Source organism: Rhipicephalus sanguineus, chromosome 8 (assembly GCF_013339695.2).
Source record: "Rhipicephalus sanguineus isolate Rsan-2018 chromosome 8, BIME_Rsan_1.4, whole genome shotgun sequence".
Lineage (NCBI taxonomy): Eukaryota > Metazoa > Arthropoda > Arachnida > Ixodida > Ixodidae > Rhipicephalus > Rhipicephalus sanguineus.
In genome coordinates, this window is record NC_051183.1 from 156,981,356 (window position 1) to 156,992,247 (window position 10,892).

The following is a 10,892-nucleotide window of genomic DNA, read 5'->3' on the forward strand; positions in this document are numbered from 1 at the left end:
CCCAGCGTTCCTAAGGCCAAAACTCATGAAGGGAAACTCGAACAAGCCAAACGGGGTGATTATTGCAGTTTTCGTGACGTCGTCCGGGTTGACGGGTATCTGCGTGTAAGCCTTCACCAAGTCTAGCACGGAGAAGACGTGGCAGCCATGAATGCGGTGGGCGAAGTCCTGTATGCGGTGGACTGGGTACCTGTCCGGGATGGTGCGTGCGTTGAGGGCGCGGTAGTCCCCACATGGTCGGCAGCCAGCGGTCTTCTTCGGGACAAGGTGAAGTGGCGAGGCCCATGGGCCGTCGGAGCGACGGGCGATGCCTTCTCGTTGCATGGCTTCGAACTCTGCCTTGGCTATGCGCATGCGGTCTGGGGCCAGGCGACGGGCACGGCAAAAAACCGGGGGGCCTGTCGAGGTCCCAAGCGGACTGCCACGCAAAGTGCAGCACGGTGGTGTGCTGCACTTTGCGTGGCAGTCCGCTTGGGCGCGTCAAGCCGGGAAACTCGGCGAGGATGGCATGGTACGGCGAGTGATCATCGACACTGTGGACCTTGATGCTTGGCTGTTGGGCGGTCGTTCGCTGACCTGGTGTGGAGTGTCCCGTTGTCGCGTCGATGAGCCGGTCGTTGCGGCAGTCCGGAAGGAGGTTGTAGTGAGCCAGGAAGTCTGAGCCGATGATTGGCTCGGTGACGTTGGCGATGACAAAGTTCCAGTGAAGGTCGCGGCGTGACTTTTCGAGCTGGATGTGCAGGCGCAGCGAGCCGTACGTCTTGATTGTGGACCGGTTTGCCGCGCTGAGCTCGAAAGATGTCGGCGGGTGAGGGCCTTGAAGGTGAGATCGCGGGTAGCAGCAAATGTCGGAACCGCTGTCGACCAGGTAACGCTGCTTCGTGATCTGGTCGGTGACGAAGAGGCGACGGCCTCCGGGTTGGCAGCTTGCGGCCGTCTCTACGAGCTGAGGTTGTCGTTTTCCGCATGTCCCATGGAACAAGGTGAACGACATTGCCGGGCTTTGTCGCCGAAGCGTCGGTGGTAGTAGCACGGACCGTTGATGTCAGGTTGCGGCAATGGGGTGGTGTTTCGGTCGCGGCTTGGCGAATGGCGGCGCTGTCGCATCGGAAGACGTTCACCCAGGTGTTGTTGAATGGAGGTGAGCCGTCGATCGATGTCGTCGATACGGCGCGCAAGCTCCGTGGTGTTCAGCGGTGCGACGACAGCCTGGGTGGTGGGCGACCACTGCGGTAAGGAGGCCTCGACGACGCGATCAGCAATTTCCGCAAGTTCGTCGAGATGTAGCCTGACCTGTGCCTGCAGAATTGCCTGGGCGTGCGGCGGGAGTCGTTGGAGCCACAGCAATCGCAGGAAAGGATCCTCTACGTGCATGTTGCCCGCGAGCGCACGCATGTGGCGCAGGAGCTGCGAAGGGTTGCGCTCAGCGAGCTCAGCGGACTGCAGTTGTCGTATCTTTTGTTCTTCTGAGAGTGATAAGCGACGGATAAGTGCGGTCTTCAGGTGTTCGTACGCGTTAGCCGTTGGCGGGTTTGCGAGGATATCCCGGACCTCGTTGGCGTAACGTGCGTCCAAGTGGGCGACGACGTAGTCGTAGCGGGTCCGGTCTTGGTTGATGTGCGCCAGGGAGAACTGGGCCTCGACCTGGGCAAACCGGACCTCGGGTGTGTCCGCCCAAAACGGCGGAAGCTTGACAGCAACACGCCAGGAAGCAGCGTGCGGGGTGGCTTCTGTAGGACTTCTGACGTCCTCAGCGGGGCCGGTGGGCGCGGCCTCGTTTGTGGAAGCGTTGCGAGCTTGCTGCTGTTGCTGGGTCAGTAGTTCCTGTTGGAGTTGTACCTCATGGCGGAGAGCGGTGAGGTCTTCTGAGTCGGCCATGGCGGTGAGGTTAGTTCGATTCCCGGGTCACCAGATGTGGGATGCGGAGTCGGTGAAGGACTGATCCCAACATAAAACGAAACGATGTTTATTAACGTAGTAGCAGCAGCAGGGCAAGCATGCCGATGCTGCGCTTCGGAAGGTTAGAGAAACAAACATGAAACCAAGCTTGGTAGCTTGTGTTATATAGCCAGCGGTGGTGACGTAAGCCTCCGGTGAAACTGCGTGGCGCTGTCTTTTATCGGAAGCGTGTTGCGGCAAGTAGCTGTGTCACGCCGGGCTAATCAGTGACGAGACGGAGGCTGCGTAGGTCTGTGCGCAGTGGTCGCCACACTGTCTTCTTCAAACTGGTCATGAGTGAAGTGATCCTATAGTTATGCAGAGTAATAATGAACAGTTAGGGCATGAAACTACGTATCAAGGATTTACACTCTATTGCACTAATTGAATAATAGAACTACAGTACTGTGCATTTATGCGCGCCGCGGTAATTTAGCATTGTGGGCAACAGAATGCCTTGCTTGTCAGTGTTCTTCCTTAAGTGTGCATCATGGTGTTACGAAACCATTGTCTAGTAACCATAGTCTTGGTCACAGCTTTCCTGCTGTTCGAAGTAGTTCTTATCAAGGTAACAAAAGCGTTCTGACACGGGCATGCGAACAGCAAGTTTACAGAAGCAAAGCTACATTCATGTGTCAAGGCTGAGTTAAATGTGACACTACAGGTGGTTTCTAATAACTGTTATACACATGCAGAAAAACTCAGCCTATAAAGCGAATTCGAATAGCCACAAATTTTCGTTAATGCTGCGCCACAATTGCAAACTGCCCCCGAGCCAAGCAACAAGATGCCTTTTATTGCATTTTCTGGTTCGCAACAGAGTAACCTCAACAAAAGCAAGTGCACACGATCGAATCGAAATACTCCACAGCGAATAGCTGACAAGTAATGAAACAACAATCATGCTTATCACGATGAGAGGTGGAAGAGTCCGGTACAACGGCAACACGATGGTATGACATTTCTAACTGTTACCACTGCCCTGTAACTATTTCAGTAAACTTGCAGTCTTCCCTAGTATACAAACTGAACACTGCTGGTAAATGATCGCAAAACAAAGCCTTGTCGTAGACACGCACACATACTGAACGTTGATATATGCAGTTGCATAAACACAAGAACGACACTCATGCTGAGCGAAGGACACCTCGCATATCCTAACTCTTTTCGGAGGCGGCTTGTCACGACCCATACGCAGCAGCCACTGGAGTCGGCGGCGTACTTGTACATCAGATTTTGCTCGTGGTACCGCGAAAAAGGCCTTACCATTTTCGCTGCGGTTGTGACAGTGCGGCGCACAACACTCCGTCATAGCGCAAGAGCTGTCGATGCATCTATCACATGGGCTATCGCATGGACACGTCTATCACATGGACTCGTCTCTCGACCAGCGGCACCGAAGAAGCGCGGCGAGAATAACAACAACAGCGCCGATGTCAACCGCGCTTGAGCGTCCGGAATATGCGGAGTGTCGGCGGTTTCGGGCGTCGCCTGCGAAGTGTTGGTTGGCTTCTCCGCAGCGCAAGAAGCCACCTATGACCACGTGACGGCCCTCGGCGAATAGCGTTAGGCAGAGCGAGCGGCGTCCGGAAAACAGTGGCGCAACTCTGCTACTTATAGGTAGCATGTAACTCTAGTTTTTCGCAGCGCCGCCTGGGCAGAGTCTGGCGTCTATACTGCCGCTAGCTCGAAATCGGCGGTTCGCTGACAGCAGCGGCGACTGGAGGGCTTTCTCGAGCTGTACGACCTCTCTCGCAGCGAATTCGGGATCGAATCCCAGCCGCGGCGGCCGCATTTTTGATGCAGGCGAAAATGCTTGAAGCCCGTGTACTTAAATTTAGGTTCACTTTAAAGAGCTCCAGGTGGTCGAAATTACCGAAGCACTCCACTACGGCGTCTCGCATAATCATATCGTGGTTTTGCGACGTTAAACCCCGTCAAGTAATATTTTTATTCCTATCACGTGTGACTAACTAGTTGCAATCTTTTTGTGCTCTTCAGGACGCAGCCGTTCTCCACAACGTTCCGAGTCATGTATGCACTGGCGAGTGCGATGCCAGTCATCTACCGGTTTTGCTGCAGCAGCTTCAGAAAGAGGACTCTACGAGATAAGACAACGCGGCTGGCCTTTTATTGAACATTTGACAACGAAAGCACTGAAAGAAAGGAGAACGTTGATATGTATACAGAAAAATAAAACATTTCATGGTCATTTTTTCTGTTTCGCATGGACTCCGAAAGCAGTGAAGCGCGCAAGACTAAAAATTTTTGTTCTCGTGTTCTTTTCAGCGCCACTTGTTGGTCACCGCTGAAAAAAAAAACACGCGAGAGAACTATTTAGCCTTGCGGAGAGTAACTGTAGAAAACCATCCCTGGGGATGAACAGATCATCTGAACTGGAGATCTTCCGCAAAGAGTATTTGAGTGGACCGACTGTTGGTCTGGCGATGTGCGACTGTAGAGACTAACTGTTGCCCGGTAATGTATAAATGTGAGGACGAAATCTTAGATCATTGAGGTGATCTGAGGACTAACATTGAGCTTGTAAGTGTAACAGCATGGGGACTAACTGTTAGACCAGTGGCCATTAGTACTTAAAAGAATTATTCGTTGTGGCAGCCCAATGAGTCCTCAAAGGGATGAACCACACACCCTTTTGCCTTAGAGTGTAGGACGCTCAGCCGAGAATTGAGATTATTTTGAAGGGAGGATGCGATTTCGTAATACTTGTGCCCACTTCGACCAAGGACGAGCCAGAAGAGAGGGTAGTGCAGGAATAGAAGTGATAGCGCGAGGGCGGAAGAGCACTTTGCGGGAACGAAAAGGCTGTTACGCCTCTTCTGTTAGCCTTCATCTCAAATGTAATGACGGCTTTAGACGCTCTTGAATAGAGCACAACACGAAAGTTGACGCAGGAAAACATTCATGTTACTCCTTTATTCCACAGCGCCCATGTGTACATATAGGTACAGTTCCACCATTGTGGTGCTTGCAATGAAAAATATACAAGAACTAAATACACTACACTTAGGTGCAACACTGCGCACAAATGCAGACTTTATTAGACTTCATAAATACATTGCAGAGAATGTTTTGCGCGATCATGGCCTTCTAGGGCATTGTTGTAGTAAGCAGCAATTAAATATATTAAAAATCTGATGGAACTTGGTTGAAGGTCTGGCGTGACACTAGCGTTACAAAGAAAACCACGCGAAAGTGTCTAGAGTTCCAATCAGCAGGAGTTCCAAGTGGAGTTAGAACAGAGCAATTACCTTGCTGATACACAAGAGACAGATACTTTCATCAGTACCAATGGTAATCGACTAACCACCCCAGGCACTTTTCTGTTCAATATCTGCAACTTCGCATATAGGGAAGTGTGTCTCCACAGACAGCGTAGAGGAACCTCATGGCAACCAACAGAAACACAATCCGAACACGCATCGCCCATAGTTCCACTCTAAAGATTTGCAGTAGGGACGGCACCACGCAAAACAAGGAGCTCCTTGGGCCTGCATGTTCCGCACCAAGACAACAGCAAAAAACATCAGAAGCGCCATCGCATTGTAGAGGTTCTTCCTCAGCAAGGCTGTTGCCATGCCCAGCATCCTGCGAACAATAAAACGCATGCAAGATACATAGCACAGGTGAGCTGCGAATAAACTGCATTTGCCGGCTAAAGTATGAGGACTGAAATAAAAAAACTATCAGACTACCGATTAAGTTAACAATTGAGTACGTAAAATCACCTCTAACAAATTACCCGAAATTAGAAACAGTTATTTCAGCTCTGGTTTTTCTCCGCAATTGGTAAATTGTGCTGATTCTCCAGCTCATATTCGAGAATAATTGGTAGGCTTGTATCGACAGAGGTTTCATTGTTGAGATGAATGATTATATCGCATCTGTTAAGGCGAAAGCCTTAGATAACTGCGGTTCAAGATCGCGTTGTGTTGTACAGAAAATATGATGTGATCGTACGAGCTGTCCGTCCACTTCATGTTTGCTGTGTTGGCTTCAGTGAAATAATGAGCCCTTGCCCTAATCGGCAAAATGGGAGCAGGCGAAGCTTGACGTGTGCGTGCCTGACGTAATACTTATTTTCTACATACATTTTGCATTGCGAAATGGCGCCTCATAACGTGAATGAAACGGACCGAACGGTTCAACCACTTTCAGCCAACACCAGGCGGCGTGGGTTCTTCTTCAGTGGTTATTCAGGAAAGGAAAAAGGCACCTAATTTCTGTCTGCCTATAGGCGACACGGCGCAGTGCCTTGTAGGGATGGGGGGTAAGGAGGGAATAAAAGAATAGTAGGAAAATAGAGAGAAAAGTCAGAGGAGCACATCCATCCAACGAAGAGAAAAGAGGACAGGAAAGATTGGGAAACGGTCACGGGAGTTCAGGGACGGGTCCGCGAAACACAGCTAGAGGCACAGTGCACAACATCGACGAAACGGAGAAGGTCCCGACGATGAGCGGCGCACGGCATAGCGGGCGAGGAGTCCGTCACGGGGCGCCGGTCAGCGAGAGGTACGAGGAGTAATCCAGGACATCGCGGCCGGCACGTCCGTCATGCTTGAAATCCAGCGAGCGAAATCACTCCGTTGATTCAGCACGGCTCGCTGAGCGAGTCAGAACCGGCTTTCCCCTCTCCCAAGGAACCGCCGCTCACTTTAACTGAGCGGCGGATCACTCGCTCTTTACAATGAGCAGCTCAAAAGATCCGCCTCGCTCCTGAACGATCCATCTCTACAAATAACGGCCGACGTGCGCGAACGAAACCCTTTGCGCACGGCAGCCTGGGTCCCCCCCTCACACGGACGAAGCGAACGGAGGGGGAGACCAGTGTTACTAGACTACTCTGGTGGCTTGTACCACCCGTTTCACGAGCTGCAGACGACCATGCAGCTGCAGACAGGACGTCCACAGCCGCTCTCTGCAGGAGGAAGTGCAACAATGGCCAAACAAGAGCCCGAAATTCCGCCATATCCCCCACCGCCGGGGTATCGTTTGTCCTGTCGAGGAAAAGGTCCCCGTCTCCTCTGAGGAGTCGCGGGGGGGTGGGGGGTCGCGCCCACTCACTAATCCATGACGACGTGGTCACGTGATCCGCAATCTCCTCGTGTCCCGCGCCGATTTCTTCCTCGTGTGAATACCCCTCAACCAACACCGCCAGGTGCTGGTTGAACCGTTCCGTCCGGTCAAGCTTACGTTCCTTGAGAGGGGTGGGCTGGGTCTTCTGCTGAGTGCGACTTTCACGCAATCTATTGGCAGTGCAAGAAATCGAAGTAGCAGTAGTAGGAGTAGTAGTAGTGTTTATTGTGGAAATGACGCTAGATTCTCCAGCCCAATAGTGAGCACGGCGAAGCGTCAGGGCAGCGCCTCCTCTATTTTTCAGTGCCTGGGCGAACGCTCTCCTTGGGCCGTCGCGCGCGCGCTCCGCGTCCACTCGCCGCTGCCGCGTGGAGGTGCTGTGCAAGTAGACTACGGAAAGCTGGCGCTGAACGGCCGCGCGTATCACGAAGCTCACGAATTCGTGTTTTCATCCGAGTTTAATTGCATTTGGGCTTCTTGCAAGATTTCACAGGTACAGGGAGATGGAAAGAAACGCGAACATAGCGGCGCGCTGTTTTCATCACGCTCTAACCGTGGTGTCAATAAAAAGATGCTAGATGATCTTTTATTAGGTCATGGATGACGTCTCTTTTGATCGATCATCCAGGCTATAACCGCTTGAAAATAGATACGAAAGAGCAAACAATACAGATGCCGCATGTTCGCGTGTCTTTCCATCCCCGCTGTGCGTATTCAGCAGCCAGTCTGTCAGGCCGTGCTGCCGGTTTGATACTTGCACTCGAGTTTGACAGTATTCGTGTTTTATTTTCTATTTCAGGCTATTGCAACCGCCCCATTGCCTTAGTATGTCGTGCTGCTGTGTTCCAATCTGCAAATGGAACTGAAAGAAATTGCGATTGTCTTTTTACTTCCCTTTATTGATAAAGAAAAAAAATCTCACAGGGTCCCTTATGCATTCATCTAAGACGACTGAAAGGCGAAAGCCATCTTCTTTTTCTTCCAGTCAATGTATTGAACAATCCTTGCCTCCCTTCGAGATATTTCTGCGCCTAACGTGGTTTTCTTACAGCCTCGATCAAGGATCGGAGGCAGTGCAAGCTTTCTGCGCATCAGTGGAGGCATGCACTGCCTCCGTGATCGGCCCATTTTGACCAAGCGAAGGTGTATTATGACGACGTCACGCTGTGTGACGTAACTCGCGTTATGTGACTCGCGTTGTGTGACTCGCGTTGGGGCCGCCGACGGTCAATTTTCACGTTTGATGAGGTATCTATAAGGCTTTTGCCTTAATACACTATGCGGTTGTCGTTTCATGAAATTCCAGCTGCCGCTGGTGTTCAGGAGAGGTGGCTTGAAGTAATTAGGTGGGATAATTGGTCTCCTAATGCACCTTCAAACTATACTAGAATATGCAGCCGTCGTTTACGACCCGAAGATTTCACAGAATATAAGAAGCGCTCGCTTAAGAAGGATGCAGTTGCGTCGCTTTTTGCAGACTACCATTCAAGTTTGCAGCCCAGGGTAACAACTGAACCAAGCGTGGCAAGTATCCCTAAACGTGACCGTGTTGCTTTTGAACAGTCAACGAATGCATGTAGTACTAGTACCAACGCTGCCTCGCGATCGCCGCCATGTGCATGCGGCGCTGACATTAGGTCCCGAAGCTGAAGAATCGGAGCCCATGTACACCACACGCGCTACCGGCGAAACAACTGACAATCATTATGTACAGTGTCACAATAAATTAGTGCACGAGGCTGAGCAGGCTGATCCATACGACAAAAGCGTCCAGGTCGACAGCCCTTCGGCCTCTACTTTACTCACTACCGAAAGGGCCAAATGGAAGAGAAAAAATCACAGCATATCCACGGGGTGAATGATGATGAGTGAGGCGAAGCTGCGGAGGGAATCATCTGTAAACCGTGAAACTCTTCCGTGAAATGCGCCCAGTACATAATATAAAGAGTGTGAAACATCGTGTATATATTAAACATCAAAGTTTTATTGTACTGTTGGTTTACGTGGTCTCTTCATTATCACTTGTGATCGGTGAAATGCAAGGAAGAAGTCCGCTCCCGAGCGAAAGAGCGCCAAGAGCGACCGCATTCCCCGCTCGCCCTGTGCGAATTAAAGGCAAGGCTAGAGGGAAGACAGGACGCGCGTTCCACGACGCGAGGTCGGTAGCATGCCCAACGAAAGCCAACGGAACGCGATCGTGCAAGTGCTCCGGCTTCGCATCGCCTCATGGTTCCATTTAGCGTCCCAAAACCAAATATATTGCTCAAGGTGTGCCTTGCGTTTTTCGTAGAAATAATTTCTTTATCATGTACATTAAGACGAAAAGTTGAAAGCTCACTAGAGTGTATCGCCCGCAAAGTATGTCTTTTAGTGTGATTTAACTCTCGTACGGCAGGGTCCTCGCGCCGTTGCCGGTCCACCTCGCCCGTTGACGATCGGGCGAGGTGGCTACATACAACAACTACTACTACACTTTAAGAAAAACATCTAGCGTTCTTTCGTTCTGCTTTTACAAAACATCTGGCGTCTTTCGTTGGTTTATTTCATCAATCAACGGCGTTTTGAACAAAATTTTTATTGTTTAATCACGCACAGGAGAAATCTCACCAGGCACTACCTTGGAGGTAAACAATGGCTGCTAATGGGAATGAGAGACAGAAGAAGTCGGCTTTTAGCTAACACTTACACTTCTACTTCTACTAACGTTTCCTACTGGAACATGCCAATGGCTGCTAATGGGGAATGGGAGACAGAAGAATTCGGCTTTTAGTTAACGCGCACCCTGCGAATTTTTTATTGTTCAACAACGCACAGGAAAAATCTCCCACCGGCACCACCTTGGATGTCAAAGCGTAAGACTTGTTACGGACTACTACGATGACGACGACTACGAGGGACGAACGGGTGCCGCCTTAAGGAGCTTCGCCCCTAAAAGAAAGAGAGCTGAGGAGCCAGATACTGAGGCTACAACAATCCGTCGACAACTACAAAGACGAGCTCAAGCAACTGACAACACGCCGCGCCATTTTTCACGCCTTTCAAATTGGCTTAAGTTGAGAGTCGGCACTACGACTTTATACTTGGACAGCGTCTGTTCACACACATCGGTCAGTGTTGAAGGAGGCGCGCGGCATATGTAGCTGTTTGTGTTTGTTTTTCGTACCACCACGATTTAACTGGTTTGGGCTCTGAAAGGGTGGAATAACTTGGCATAATTCTTCTTTTTCTGGCACCAGCTGTTGCTTTCTCCCGGTGGCAACAAACGTAATCCTCAAAAGATTTACGAAGCGAACGGGCAATCACGTATATGCCTGGAAGCAGTCTAGTGACATTTCAGGCTATTTAGCGCATGAACTCCAGGCTTGCGTGTAGTGTGCTACACCAGTAGACAGTAGCACGCATCAGCGAACTTCTAGCGCCGAAGCTTTCAGTATTAGCTCTTGGCAAATGCTGCTTTCGAAAATCGACTTTCAGACAGTCAAAAACCGACTCTCAGTAAAGCGAAAGTAACGGTGACAAAACAATTTTCCGCGCATCACTGGCATGCGTTCTCTGGTATCGGGCTAGCAGACGACGCGCGAGCGTCTCGATCAAATAGCGGCGAAAGACACACGCCTTCGAATTGGGCTGGTTGTCCAGAACGACAAGTGCTTCATGATTCCAGTTTACAAGTTTTCATTATACTTTAAACAACACGAATACAGCCGAAAATTGAACCATATAGCGGCTTCGAATGCAGCCACGACATTCGTTTCCGCGAGTGATGACGCATCGGCGGGCTTACTACGGTGGCGGCGCCCGGCGGCTAAACGCCGCACTAAAGCCGACGGTCGGTTCGCATTGCGCTCCGCTCCTTC